This window comes from Leguminivora glycinivorella, chromosome 9 (assembly GCF_023078275.1).
Source record: "Leguminivora glycinivorella isolate SPB_JAAS2020 chromosome 9, LegGlyc_1.1, whole genome shotgun sequence".
Classification (NCBI taxonomy): Eukaryota; Metazoa; Arthropoda; class Insecta; order Lepidoptera; family Tortricidae; genus Leguminivora; species Leguminivora glycinivorella.
This window is the reverse complement of record NC_062979.1, coordinates 15,749,719-15,764,882: the sequence shown is the minus strand read 5'-3', so window position 1 is coordinate 15,764,882 and position 15,164 is coordinate 15,749,719. Positions and strand designations below refer to the sequence as shown.

Here is a 15,164-nt window from a genome sequence, read left to right as displayed (position 1 = left end):
GATAGATAAAGCCGTTATATAGTTATAACCCTAGGGATATAATTATATGTCGTAACATAGTTAAACGAAAGCGATTAATTGCTATCTTACTAGGAATATAACTATAATACTAAACTAGTTTAGTCATATAGTTATATGACTGGATTCAGTTTAGTGAAATGATTGTAGGCAGGAGTGCGGCGGTGCGGCGGAGGTATAGTTATAACCCTAGGGATATAATTATATGCCGTAACATAGCTAAACGAAAGCAATTCCTTACCATCTTACTAGGAATATAATTATAATACGTTACTAGTTCAGTTATATAATTATATCACTGGATTAAACTTAGTCTAGGGATATAATTATAATACGTCTCTAGTTAAGTAATATAGTTATATTACAGGATTAAGTTCAGTAGTATAATTGTAGCAGTGTAGTGCTGCAAATTGCACTATTTGCGATAGTAAATATCATGTTTATCTTAGATTAAATTAAAACTGCCATCGCACAAATCCAAATGCAGATACAATTTAAAAAATGAATAAATCCGATATTATGAAAAGAACCGGGAGCACCGGTTCCTAAATTTTTGTCTCGGTTCTTTCGCCACCATAAAATTACCGGGATTTCCCGGGAAATCAAGAATCGGGAAATACCGGGAGCATGCCCTAACTGTTACGTTTTAACTAATATAGCTTGGATTCGTTTGTTTAGTAACCAAACCTTGTGTACTATGTTCGATACAAAATAAACTTTGTTCTAACGTCAGTGACATTGCAACCGAGACTTAATACATAGTAACGCGATTAAGTCCCGTTTGCAATTTTAAATACCGTATTATAATTATATTCCTAGTAAGATGGTAATCGCTTTTGTTTAGCTAGTTACGGCATATAATTATATCCCTAGGGTTATAACTATACCTCCGCCGCACCGCCGCACTCCTGCCTACAATCATTTCACTAAACTGAATCTAGTCATATAACTATATGACTAAACTAGTAACGTATTATAGTTATATTCCTAGTAAGATAGCAATCAATCGCTTTCGTTTAACTATGTTACGACGTATAATTATATTCCTAGGGTTATAACTATATAACGGCTTTATCTATCTTACTGCGACATATATAAGAAATAACCTAACCACAAAATTAAAATTTTGAAATCACCCCCGACCGCGACATAGTAGACCGATTTTCATGAAACATGGCTAAGAACACTTCCGACTAACTCAGCTTTCAGAAAAAAAAAAACTGCATATGTCGGTTCATCCATTCGGGAGCTACGATGCCACAGACAGACCACACGTGCACACAGACAGTCAAACAGACAGACAAACACACAGACAGACACGTCAAACTTATAACACCCCTTCGTTGTCGCGTCGGGGGTTAAAAAACGTCTCATATGTAAAATATCGTAACGCGCGGTACGCCGTAAAGATAACATCTTCTCGTAGTACTTTTGTGTTATTTAATTTCGTAATACAGTTTAGTGTTAGTATTGTTTAGTGAAATAGTTATATATGACTTTATTGACTGTCATTAGTCATTAAAACTTAAGTGGAAAGTAATAAGTGTTTCGTGAGTGTGGGATAGGTTATGTATAACCTACCCACATAAAAAAAAGTTTGTTGTTGTACATTGAGATGGGGGGTTCAAATGAGGACAAAGATGCGGTTTATCGACAGTTTATGCGGGAAGTATCAGAAATACACGACCCATCCCGAGATACTGAGCTAGAATGGGATAACACTGATATGGAAACGGAAAATACTATTTATCCAGACGAAAGCCAATTGAATAGTGTTGCGAGCAAGAGAGGCCGATCTAGCTCAAAAGAAGAAGATGAAGATGGGTTTAAGTTGGTAGGAAAAAAGGGGAAAAGGTTAAGAGTGTTAGTATCGCCACCAAAAGATCAACCGCAAACAGAAGAAAAAGAAGAACAAACACCAAACAAGGAATTATATTTTGAGGTTGCAATAACATCCAAAGAAGCGTTACCGAAGCAAATTGGAATTGCGAAGATTTTAAATAAAGAAAAAATCACAGATATAAGCAAAGTGATTTATAAGAGTCCTTACAAGATTTTAGTCCGTAGTAGTAACGAAGCATCTTTGTCAAAGCTTGTGACATCTGAGACTTTGAAAGAAAAAGTATGGATATGCCGAAAAACCGATGAAATTATGCAATGCTATGGTATAATCAAGGAGATAGATTTGAATGAAAATGAAGATAGTTTGAAAGAATTAGTGCAAAGTGAAGTAGACATTATTAACTTAAAAAGACTGAAGAAAAAAGCCAAGAGGGAAAGTGGATTGATAGTGAAACAATCAAAATAACTTTCAAGGGCAAAACTTCACCCCCATATGTATACGTATATGGGATAAAGATGAAAGTGGAGCCATTTATTTTTCCCGTTACGCAATGCTCTAAATGCTGGAAATATGGACATATGAGAGTATTTTGTCCATCGAAAAACGATATATGCCCAAAATGTGGTCAAAACCATGAAAATTGCGATACAACAGAGTATAAATGCGTAAACTGCAAAGGTAAACATATGGCGATGTTTAAAAGGTATTGCCCGACTTTCGAAAAAGAAAGAACAATTAGAGATATTATGTCTGAACAAAGCTGTTCATACAAAATAGCGCTGATAAAATACAATGAGAATACTCAAAATAACAAACAGCCGAAAGTCATCATGAAGAAAAACAGCAAGAAATGCAAATCAGTAATATTGAACGAGGTCAAAATGATACTAATATTAAGGTGAAGAACCAAATTAATAAAATAGGAAGTTACTCAGATTCAGTTAAACAGAGTGATACAATAAAAACCACGGATGGAGCTGAAAAACTGATTCAAGATAATGGAAAAGCACAGGGATCGAATAATGATAATAGGAAAGTTAAAAGAAAAATAGCAAAAGTCAATACCAAAGAAAGTGGACATAAAATGACGAACAATGAAGAAAAAGTCATGGAGGTAGATCAAGAAAATGAGAATACTACTAGACAAGAAAACGTCACGAGGATTCGAGATAAAAAGCTACTAGAAAGATTATGGGAAAAGATAAAAGAAATCATATTTTCGGAGTGTGAAATTGGAGAAAAAATACAAAATATATTACAGTTGGTAGTTGCTGAAGCTCTAGATTATTTAAGAAAAAATAAAAATATGGGTATCCTGATGAAGATTTTAGGTGCGAATCAAAATGGATAAGCACAAACAAAAAACAAACCTGCTAAACATTATACAATGGAACGCAAATAGTCTACGACCGAAAATACACGATTTACAACAGTTACTAAATAAAGAGAAAGCGCACATTGCTCTTATAAGTGAGACGTGGCTAAGCGAAGAAGACGTTATTAAAATCAGCGGATATAACATTCTAAGAGTTGACAGAGAAGATTCGTACGGCGGTGTCGGTATGTTAATTCATAAATCAGTTAAAATAATAGTCACTAACGTGTCCTTGCATAATAAAGATATAGAAGTAATAGGAGTTAAAATTTTAAATGTGCCAGGACTCCAATATATCATTAATTTATACTGCCCACCTCGAATTAGCATGACACAATCGGATTGGGATGAAATTTTTAGTCTGCACAATGCCGAAACCTTGGTAACTGGTGATATCAATGCGCATCATATTTCATGGTCATGTAAAACGGATCGAAAAGGAGAAATTGTTTACAAATCGATGTTCGAACATGAATATATATGCATGAATGATGGAAACCCAACTAGGATCCGACTAGCTAATGGTATTCTACAACAGTCCTCGCCTGACACAACGTTTGCTTCCCAAGATATTGCTATTAAAATCAACTGGAAAACAACGAATGAAACTCTTGGAAGTGATCATACGATTATTAAAATAACGTTCGGGTTTAACAGATCTGGAATCTATAATAAAAAGCGTAATCTTAAAGAAGCAAAATGGAAAGACTACAGAGATTATTTAAAATTAGCTTTTAATAATTCTGGTGATTTTGATACCGTCCAACACTGTTATGACTTTTTCTTGCATAGTATAAACTCAGCAGCTGAAAAGGCAATCCCATGGATCAAACACTGTACTGAACCTAATGACAAATTTATTCCGAAACCATACTGGGACTCTTCTATCTCCAAGGTAGTTGCCGAAAGACGTCTAGCTTTAGCTCAATTAAGGAGAAATCCAACTCCAGATAACTACAATAGGTTGCAAAATAAAGTGCTACAGGCTAAACAAATGATCCAACGTGCACGCTCCAAAAACTGGTCAGAGTTTTGCTCGAGCATAGACCAAGAAAGCTCACCAACCGAAATGTGGCGGAGGATGAGGTGGATGAGAGGGGGACGATCTTCTAGTAATGGTGTGGATCCTGATAAAGCTCAAGAACTTCTTCGCTCTCTTACTCCTGACACAGCTCAAGAAGCACCCCCCGAGTTTCCTGAGTGTTCTAACGGAAATTTAGACAGAGAAATTACTTTGGCTGAGTTTGAAAACGCCTTAAATAAAAAAGACACTGCCCCGGGAATCGACAATATTTCATACTCAATGCTTTATCATCTGCCCACTAACGGAAAACTGTTTTTAGTTAGGTTATATAACTGGATTTTACGTATAGGTGAAGCTCCCAAACAATGGCTACAAGTGAGAGTTCTACCCATTGCAAAACCAGGTCGAGATCAAACCTTTCTTCATCTTTACGTCCGATATCGCTCATATCCTGCATATGTAAAATTTTTCATTTAATTATTATGAGAAGGGTAGAATGGCAATTTGAAAGCCAGTCATTATTTCCTCCCGATACAACAGGTTTCCGACGTGCACATTCATGCTTAGATAATTTATCTAGTTTAATTAGTCACATCCAGATTGGCTTTTCAAGACAAATTTCAACTTTGGCTTGTTTTGTGGACATTGATAGTGCGTACAACAACGTGAATGTTAAAATTTTAGTTCAGATGTTACATAGCTTAGGTGTGGATAAGAGTATTTGCGTTTACATTTGGCATTTTTTATCAAATCGACAACTAGAAATGTCAGGAACTTGTTATAACGTTAGATCAACAAGAATAGGCTTAGCACAAGGAGATCCCTTGTCTCCCTTATTATTTAATATTGCCACTATAAATATACGTAGGAATATTCCTAATGTCGTGATTTCGCAATACGCAGACGACTTTGTGATTTATACATACCTTGATAATTGTGATTCTGAGGAAAAACTACAATTAGCATTAACTACCCGTTAAGCAAGCAGAACTTGCGGTAACATTGCTCAATGCTACATCTGGGAGCTTGAAACTTACAATTGCAACGTTGCAATGTTTGGGCAACGTTTGAGCCATATTGATGTTAAACGCTTTCGGCCGCGCTGTAGATAAACCCTGTAAGTTTCCTAGATCGGATTTTTACAACTTTCTATAACTTTGAATAGCAATGTTGCTGATACATTGAAATATCAACTTACTAGAAAGTTACGACGAAAACTTTTAAGAAGTTCATTTTTGTACATTGCAACAATAGCACATTATGCAACTTGTACGTAACTTACACGCTATTCATTACGGCAATGTTGCATTTACAATACACCAAAAAGTTTAAAGTTGTAAATTGTATCAACTTTTCACCGGTACCTTTTAATAAGTTACAAATGTAACATTGCTTTAATAACTCTAGTGAAGTTCCTTGTAAGTTACTCTTGTAATGTACCTAAAAGTTGCATTTGGTATGTTGTGTCAACGAATCACTGGCAACTTGTTCGTTTAGTGAAATAATAATATTGCTAGCATTTCCTAGATGCATGTTTTGTGCAAGCCACTCGTGAACCGTTCACACAATATTTCATAGGGATGTTTCAGGGAAGTTGATTTTTGTGGTTGATAGGATGTCACAAATTAACTGCACGCAAGGTGCTCTGCAAGCTGCGCGCGGACCGCCGCGGCTGTCGAGAACTCGCTAGTTTCGATCGCGAGTGAATTGGAACAAGCTAGATTCTCTCCAAAAACCGAAAGTCTGCTCGACAGGTTTGCGACGGTCCGTGTGCAGCTTAATACTTCCAAACATAATTTTAATGATTATGTATGATCAAAATAACTAGAAACGAAAAAGTCAAACTTAAAAAATACCACACACAAAAATCATTGATGTGTAAAACAAAAACATGGATATACAGACAACATAATTATTTTATTTGAAGTTTTTTCTTCAGGCCGGAAAAACATCACCATACTAATGAAAAGTGATACCTATGTATAGTTATGTAGTGTTACACATTTGAATTGAACGTATGTTACCATAATACACACAAACACTATTTTAAAACACTGCGTGAAAACTACGACGGTTAAGAGCCCACAGGACCCGAGCTCCTTCTCATATTTGAGGAGAATACACCCGTCGCGTTGAAGAGGCGTCACTTAGGCCGTTCGCATATGCACCTACTCAAATCCTCCTCGCCTCAGGTGACATACCTGCAAAAATTTAAATTCATTCAATCTGTAATTTTGATTGCACACGTGAAACATGAGTTTGCAGCTGATGAGATGAAGGACTTATGATATTTTGTATGATTAAACGTATTGATTATTATTATGATTTGCCTGAGCGCTCTTTGAGCTCGCAACCTGCACAGTCTTCAATATGTCTGCACGATTTCTTAGAAACTGAAACTGATAAAAGTCTTCAAGACGTGGAGACTTTGCAAGTGTGGTTTTGTACAGGCAAGTTTCCAGTACTAGAAATATTTTATACCATACAAAATTACAAATGAAGCATCAGATAATTATAAGAAACACATTGGCAGAAGTTATTTTTTAATCAAATTGCTATTGAATATGTCTGATAGAAATATATTAAGTAGGGTGCATTGTGGTAATTCCGAAAGTCGTCTAATTTCTAAAGTCACAGAAAAATCACCATTATTTCCATCATATCAAGATTCCCCTTTTTAAATTACCTGAGCATTTCTGTGCTTCGAAATTACCCCAATGCACACCAAATGAGTTGACCGTGACGTCACTAAACACGAATTCGAATCGGCGAAATTGGGTTTAAAAATATGGCAGATTATTTTTAAACCCAATTTCTATTTAAGAAGTCGCATTGAAATTTATAATGAATGAGTTGACCGTGACGTCAGTCGACACGTTTTTATGTATGCGTATTATCACCCTTCGATCTTCTTTTGTTTCAGACTTATTCACGAAAATGTAAAAAATAATCAAGGTAATTTTTAAACTGTGATATTACATAAACCAAACCAAGTAAGCGAGAGTAACCAAATAAAGTCAGAATTAGAGATGGGCCGAATATTCGGTAAATATTCGGTATTCGGCATATTCGGCAAGTTTTTCAATGTTCGTTTTCGGCCGAATAATTCGGTTGCATTGCCGAATATTTACCGAATAAACAAAGTACATAACTAATGAAGATCTTACGTATTCCATTCGATAATAAGCTCCTCCTCCTAGCTTTCTAAGGAACTACTAAAAAGAGATAATTCACTATGCGTCAAAATATAAATACAAAGTTGAAAAAACCGTAGTTTAAGACTTGAGTAGAGTTCAGAGTTGTTTTAACTAAGTTTTAGTTAAATCCACTAAATCGTAAGAACATATGTAGTTCTAGTGACATTATCCATCATTTAATAGTTTTAATCTTAACTTCCGTTATCCTCCATCCTCCACAACCATTATCCATCATTTAATAGTTTTAATCTTAACATCCGCTTTCTAAATATGGCGTAACCGAATATTCGGCCGAATGTTCGGTTCGGTAAGAGCTGAACCGAATGTTCGGCCGAATATTCGTATTCGGCAAAGTCCATATTCGGCCCATCTCTAGTCAAAATGAAAGAACATGAAATGGAGTACATAACAGCAGAGGCTGGTCCATACAAGCCGATTCCCACCGGCTTGCCTAAAATTGATTACTAGGAAAGTACATACCTAATGTTAAGGTCAGGTTCCTTTTTGCTCAGTGTTGCCTAGCAGAAATTTTCACCAGCCCCACTGATACATAATGCATATTTTTAGACATTCATATTCTTCTATTTCTATTCTCGAACCACTCGCTTCGCTCGTGGTTCAACTATAGGATCCTTTCACTTGCTCGTTTTTCAATTCCACACTCGGCGTTAAAATACAACTTTGCCCCCTTGTATAACAAATAACAATAACTATTATTTTTCTCATCCAAGTTCAAGGATATGAATGACTGTAAAAATATGCATTATTGGGGAATGGAATGGGGTTTCCATTTCATGCTTTCTCATTCTGACTTTATTTGGAAACAAAAGAAGATCGAAGGCTGATATTACGCATAAAGTGTACTTAGGGCCTGTCACTAATGCACCTCAAATTACAACCAAATCCCTTGCAGGGGCCAATCTTCTTAGAGCCTGCTAGACGCTTTATGTATATCACTTTTATTTTCTGAAATTAACTCTTTTCCTTATGGGGCCAATAATTCTTTAAATTTAGTAACCCGTGATTTCCGCGCAAAATGTTTGCGAACTAACAGTTTTAGTTTTGCTTCGTCAATCTCCTGGCTCTCGTTATCACTACTGGTACTGTCATTGTCCGACATTTTGTATTTACTGAATAAAAATACATAAATAAATAAATGAAGAGAAGGGTAACAATGTGCAAGCTAACCAAATTCCACCGGGGCGAAGCAAGGAGGCGACACTGTCGAGCTGACACGTGGGTCTCCAGTCGGAGAACAGCCCGTGGCAGTAGCAGAGCGCTGCGCCACAAATACAACCATCTGAAATATTCGGTGCGTGGGATAAAGCAAGTGCGAATGCAATAACAGCAAATGCGCAAAATGTTGGTTAATGAGGTGCAGAAACAGTGAATTAGAAAACCCAGGAAAATTTATGAACACATACATAATTAGCAATTAAATGCTAATGAAATTTAAACAAATCTCTTGGGTTAATTAATCTGAGCTAGGACTACCAAAGGGTTAAGTGGGACTATTTAGGTGACGTTTTTATACTTGTCACACAATGAAACACAAAATAAACATTGTAGACAAGATACAAATATTGCACCCTCGACGGCTTTTAATTGTCAAGTTGAAATAATAGACAACCACAACTGACTAAAAACCTAAATTAATCTATGCTTAACTGCGCCTTAAATGTCTGACAGAGGCACAAAAATATTCAATAAATCTAACTAATTGTGTACCTGTAAGTATTGGTAAATTAGAAGCAAATAAAATTATACTTATTATTTTTAAATCTTTACGTTTGCTATAATAGTTAGGCAGACTTCTCTACACGGTGTTTCCGGTATCACTCAAAACCTCAGACACCCCAACTGATTTTTATTTTTTTAAACTCATCTAGAGTATTCATCTTTTAATCTGATCGTTACTTTTTTTTTAATTGAATTTTTAATTTTCTGTACAGCTCTACTTGACTTGTAGCTCTACACTCAATAAAATAATTGCTAACTACCATCATAAACCATAAGACTATTTATTTGTGTACGTTACTGCAACGACATAAGGTTTACCAATAGACAGCTAAGATGTCACTGTAAAACACTTTAAAGCTTTGTCACAGTAAACTTCAAATTGGACAGGTAATCGCAGTAAGCAAATAAACTCAATATTCAAAATGACAAGGTTGTAATTAGGTACGAGTTCAATTTGTTATGACTTATGATAAACATTAAGATTAAACTGACAAACAACGTCAAACTAGTAGCGGAAAAAATAATCGTCCAAGTAACCGGCCAGTATTAATACCCCTAAATACTGAAAAAAGGTAAACAACCTCTAGCAATGCGATATACACAATGTTGTATTACGAGTACAATAGAATGGGCACGTAAAAAATAACTAATAATACTAATTTAAACAAAAATATTACCCCCATCAAGATATAGCTCAATCGATTCTACTCTCGATTCTGAACAATGTGTTTTCAGGTTTTTAGTGTTAAGTGAAACACGGTGTATACGTACCGTTTATGTGTGGCTTGTGGCGGAGGCTTTATAATGCCTAATCCACGAACTCACGACACTATTCACAACAAATCGAAAAGGGGTGCAAGGAAATCAAAGTAGAGGTATAAATAGAATGGGCAACTTACTTTGTTAACTTCGAGATAGATCCGCCGCATCACATGGACCAGCGATGTTCACCTCGCCCGATGATAGTGCAGGAACAGGGATAGCTTCTTATAGGTCCGTTGCGGATTTCACTGGTCATTGCTCGCAGGCCGGGTCTTGTTGCTGGTTGCCAACTTGTCCAAGATGAAGCAGCAACAAAAACAACCCTGAACACAGTAAAAAGTTATATTAAATTGAATATTTAAAATAAAGTGCGTAATGCGCAGACGTTGGAGATGTGATGCGTGATGCGCGGGCGCGGCCGCGACGCTCTGAGCCGATGCTCGCCGTTCCCGCGACGCGACCCGGAATTGTCCTCCAAACGTATTCAGACTAAACTAAGTGAATTGAATTCATATTGTTTATTATATAAATACTAGCGAATAAATACTTAGCGGGGTACTTGTGTTGTAGGCTTCTTTCTGTAATAAACCAATTTTACACAAATCAACCTAGTCCCGCTGCCGCTGGCTGCCAGGCTCATTTGTTCACTATATATCACTGTGTTAATAATTCATGCATAATTAAAGAAACAAAATACTTACTGCATGATCATGGTCTTCAATGTGATCCATTTTTTGATACAGCACTTTATTACAGCAAGAACAGACACGCAACGCTCGAGACGAGAGGAAATGAAAGATGGCGACGGCAGGCAGTGTTGCCAGGTCCAATTTGAAAAAACAGGAGACACATGTCCTAAAAATCAGGAGAAATCAGGAGACATAATTTCTCCAAAGTCATAAATTGATGATATTATTCTTCTTTTAGTTTATTTTCACAATTATTTGTAACATCTACGTTAATTAAATATTTAAAAAAAATATGGTCAGTCAAATCTTGTCATTTAAAACTTGGTTCATAATACTATTACTATGACGTATTTAAGGCAGTGTTATGTACAGTACAGATGTAGTGCGAAAAGGTTTTCCTTCGTGTTTTTACGGAAAAATTCGTCATTGTCATGCTAGTTCAGACAGTTTCAGTACGTTTTGTACGTAAAAATAAGAAGGAAAGTATTTTTGCACTACATCTGTATTATTACTGCAATTTGCCGATTGCCGCCATACACTCACTTCGAGAAATTTGAATAGAATAGAATTTTAACACCATAATCGTGAACACTAAGAAATTTCTCACAAAGTCAGGAGATTTTCGGGAAAAATTAGGAGATATTTGGGAAAATCAGGAAATTTTTGGTAAAAATCAGGAGATCAGGAATTCAGGAGATGCACCTCGAAATCAGGAGATCTCCTGATAAATCAGGAGATCTGGCAACACTGACGGCAGGACATCACGGACGGCGATCCGGGGTTGCCAACCAACTCTAATAATTTATTTTACATTTACACCTTTATCCGTAGTTATAATATGTACTCTGTGTCCGTAGTCAACTTTTTCGCTACAATGATTATAATAGTAGCACTTCCATTCCAAGTCGTTGCGAATTCGTTTATTTTGCTATATTTGGCTAAAAACGACTATGTGTGGAGGATTAACTTGTCTATATTTGCTGAAATACGCTTATTCGACCGCTTGTCAGTTTTTACTTTTCAAAGGACGCAGCATGAATATTTTGAGTTGGCATGCTAAGTGTGGATGTCGTGTTTGTGAATGTGATATCATAAATTAATATAACACGTGTCGATTTAAAACACTCCCTTCGGTCGTGTTTTAATTTATCGCCACTCGTTTCGAACTTCCTTTTTACGCACTTGTATCGTAATGTACTATTTTAAATAAAAAAAATAAAAAAATAAAAATAAAAAGTCATTTATTGTCGCAAATAATTTTAAGGTACAATTACTTAAGTATTTATTTCTATCATGCAACTAAGAGTAAGCTACGCTATGATACAGTACAATCATGTCTTGTTCTATATTAGCTATGATCACAACTTTGAGGACTAAAATAACTAAGTAACTACCAATAGTTAAATACTAGGTGCGACAATAGGCTCGAGACTCAGCTTGTGCCGCGAGTCTACTGACTGCACAGCGCTGTTTTTCAGCCCGTACCTATTTCTTTGAGTGTATGAAAAAAAAAAAGAATTGCTAGCTATCAGGGGTATAATGACTTCTAACCCGCGTTAACATTTGAATAGCTGCTCACAGGAGTTAAAATAACAATTTATAATAAGTACTAATAGCAATTTAAATTTTAAATTTTTGCCCATAAAGTTTTACATTGTGTGAATTATTATAATTAACTTCTAATTTTAGTACAGATGGTGTTTTTACGCACTAGTGTGAGAAGTGGTTCCATTATATTCCAGGTCGTATTGTACTGAAAAACATCGTACGACACACGTACGAAAAGGAAATTCGTAACTCGTGTTGATTTAGTGCCCTTCGGTCATGTTTAATTTATCGCCACTCGTTTCGAACTTCCTTTTTTATGCACTTGTATCGTATGTCCTATTTTGGTGTAAATCTGGTCCGCCTCTAAAATTCCTTCATAATATATTTTGGCCCCCAAAGAAAAAAGGTTCTGCACCACTGCTCTGTATAGTAAGTTTTATTTATATATTCTTAAAACTCGTAAAATGTGGATTTTAAGTTTATTATGGATATCAAGTTTTGCATTTGAATGTTACAAAATATTTAGGGTCTGTTTCACAATTTCCAAATAAATAATCAACAAATAAATAAATTAACTGCTATATAAAACTTCCCGTTAAAAACAGTTTGCGTTTCACAAACGTGAACTGTTTTTAATGGGAATAAATTATAAATTTACCCCAGTAAATTTATGTACCAGTTTGCTTGCTTATTGTAAGTTAGAGCTGGCAACATCGTAAAAATGTTTCGGTTTACGGAATATGTGAATTTTTTCACTTTACAAAATAAACTTTAAATGTATATTCTATTATATAACAATTATTAATGATACATTTTTTTTTATCGAGAACTTTTATGTGGATACAATCATATTCTTTGATGTGGATCGAAACAACTGTCAAAATGCGTTGCATTGCATTGTAGCTGGAAACAAATTATGAGACGCGACGCGTCCGCGGACGCATGGCCACTGCTGCGATGTAGAATCTACAGTGGCGTCTACATTGTAGATAAGATAATGAATATACTCGGAATTGTGCAAACTATCGGACGTAACGTAAGCCATGGACATGGCCTTGAGCGTTTGGTTTCAGACATAAAACCTGGCCGCCAGATGTTTTAAGACTGCAAGTCGCGGTCGTCAGCCACGTCCGTATGACGCGTCCCATAATTTGTTTCTAGCTTAATGCAAATGTCAAAGAAACTAGAAACTTAGAAAGTTTTAGCAACCGTTCGGTTGACTTTTATTGGGCATTTTTAGCGTGTGCGTGTTTCTTTTGAACTTCAGTTTGCCAATGCGCTTGAATCAGTGGCAAAGAGTATTATTAGTATATATCAGTGGACTGGGCTGCGGTGGTAGAACGCTCGAGGCACGATTGTCACAGGCTCGCGCAATCACTACTTAACATATTAGTTGACAAATTTAACACATGTTTTCCTATACTTACGTAAACAACCACAACAGCACAGGAGGGCTGAAGCCTCAGTGCAGCACCTGTTTTGACTCCCAGTGAGAATGAGTGACAGTCTGCCAAAGACAGTAGGTATGTTTATAAATTATTGCTTAGATTTATTTACAAACTAGCTTTTAGAAATAGACAAAAGTAGCCTATGACAGTCTCCATCCTTTCAACTATCTCCACTTAAAAAATTACGACAATTCGTCGCTCCGTTTTGCAGTGAAGGACGGACAAACAAACAGACACACACTTTCCCATTTATAATATTAGTATGGATTAATTAATAACATACAATACAACATTAAATTCAGACTTTCTATGTAACAGTTTTTTTCTACCTCTATGTTAACTGTGAATAACGTTTTATATATTTTTTATTTGCTAATGTATTCATATTCTTCTGTTTCAGTTACTTGCAGTTTGCACAAATACCCTTCACATGATTGCAATAATGCAGATGAATCTAAGTGGTATGTACTTAATAATGTGTGTAACATATCAAGGAAGTTAACAATATTATTCTACATTGAATTTTATACCTGTTTCAGTATTGGTAACTTCACCATCCTGTGTAGCCGAAGAAGCACCTGTATGTCCACCAAAAACCAGAGCACATAATATATAAAAGAACAAGTACAGAAGGCTCACAGTCAACAACCTGTCAACGGACTGCATGTGACATTGAGTTCTATTGCGAAGCGAGAAGGTCATCAAACTATGGGCCGGGAACTCTTAGCCGCCGGAATGTATGAAAGAAATGTGGAGTGAGCCACCCCCGACAAGAGTTATTTTTTTATAATAATCAGATAGAACTGTCACAAATAGAAGAGTTAAAATTCACTGCAATTGATCAACCACAGATTTTGTATAAAAAAAATGCCTATGTGATTAATGTTGAGTGTATTCTGAATATTTTATGAAATACCTATATTTTTGTTTTATTTGTATAAATGATTGCATCTCTTCTAAATATACTGACTAGATGGCTTTCAATATCATTAAAATCAACCCTACCTTATAGTTATTCAAATTTACAAATTGGTAGCAAAAACATTATGCATGCAAGTACAGTTGGGGACAGCCAGAGTTAAATATTATAGGACGTTCTTCACAGATTTCTTTTTGTTGGACGTTTTTCTTTTAAATAAAAACTTTATTTAATGGTGAACGATTTGAAAGAATAACAATATGAAACCTAAAAAAAATACCTAGAAATAACTACTTAACCCTTAAATGTATGGTGATGTATCACACATTTGATGGCCTGTGGTTCAATATGTAGATATCCAAAATCACATTTATAGCCATTGAACTACTATGTACAGCTTAATTATTATTCAGTATTTATTGTTATTAAATAAATTCAATAATATTATGATTTACTATTTATTATTTAAGGATAAAGATGAAATAGCGGAAAAGTGTGAGAAAACAGGATGGTGGCGATTTTTAGTATGTGATTTAGGCAGATTTTTTCGGAGTTAGTAATTAGTTTATGTTTAAACATTATATCACATGGGTTTCAGAAA

The 15,164-nt window shown here is 35.5% G+C and overlaps 2 long non-coding RNA genes across 2 annotated transcripts; one reads left to right on the top strand and one right to left on the bottom strand.

The window, feature by feature from the left end:
- Positions 1 to 6,158: 6,158 nt before the first annotated feature.
- LOC125229632 lies at positions 6,159 to 11,775 on the bottom strand. Its single transcript, XR_007177427.1, has 4 exons — positions 10,661 to 11,775; positions 10,097 to 10,282; positions 8,646 to 8,757; positions 6,159 to 6,461 (listed from the first exon to the last, which is right to left on the bottom strand). It is a non-coding gene; the product is annotated as an uncharacterized LOC125229632 (long non-coding RNA).
- A 608-nt stretch (positions 11,776 to 12,383) lies between these two features.
- Positions 12,384 to 14,613, top strand: LOC125229633. The gene is made up of 3 exons (XR_007177428.1): positions 12,384 to 13,719; positions 14,045 to 14,105; positions 14,184 to 14,613. It is a non-coding gene; the product is annotated as an uncharacterized LOC125229633 (long non-coding RNA).
- The last annotated feature ends 551 nt before the right edge of the window (positions 14,614 to 15,164 follow it).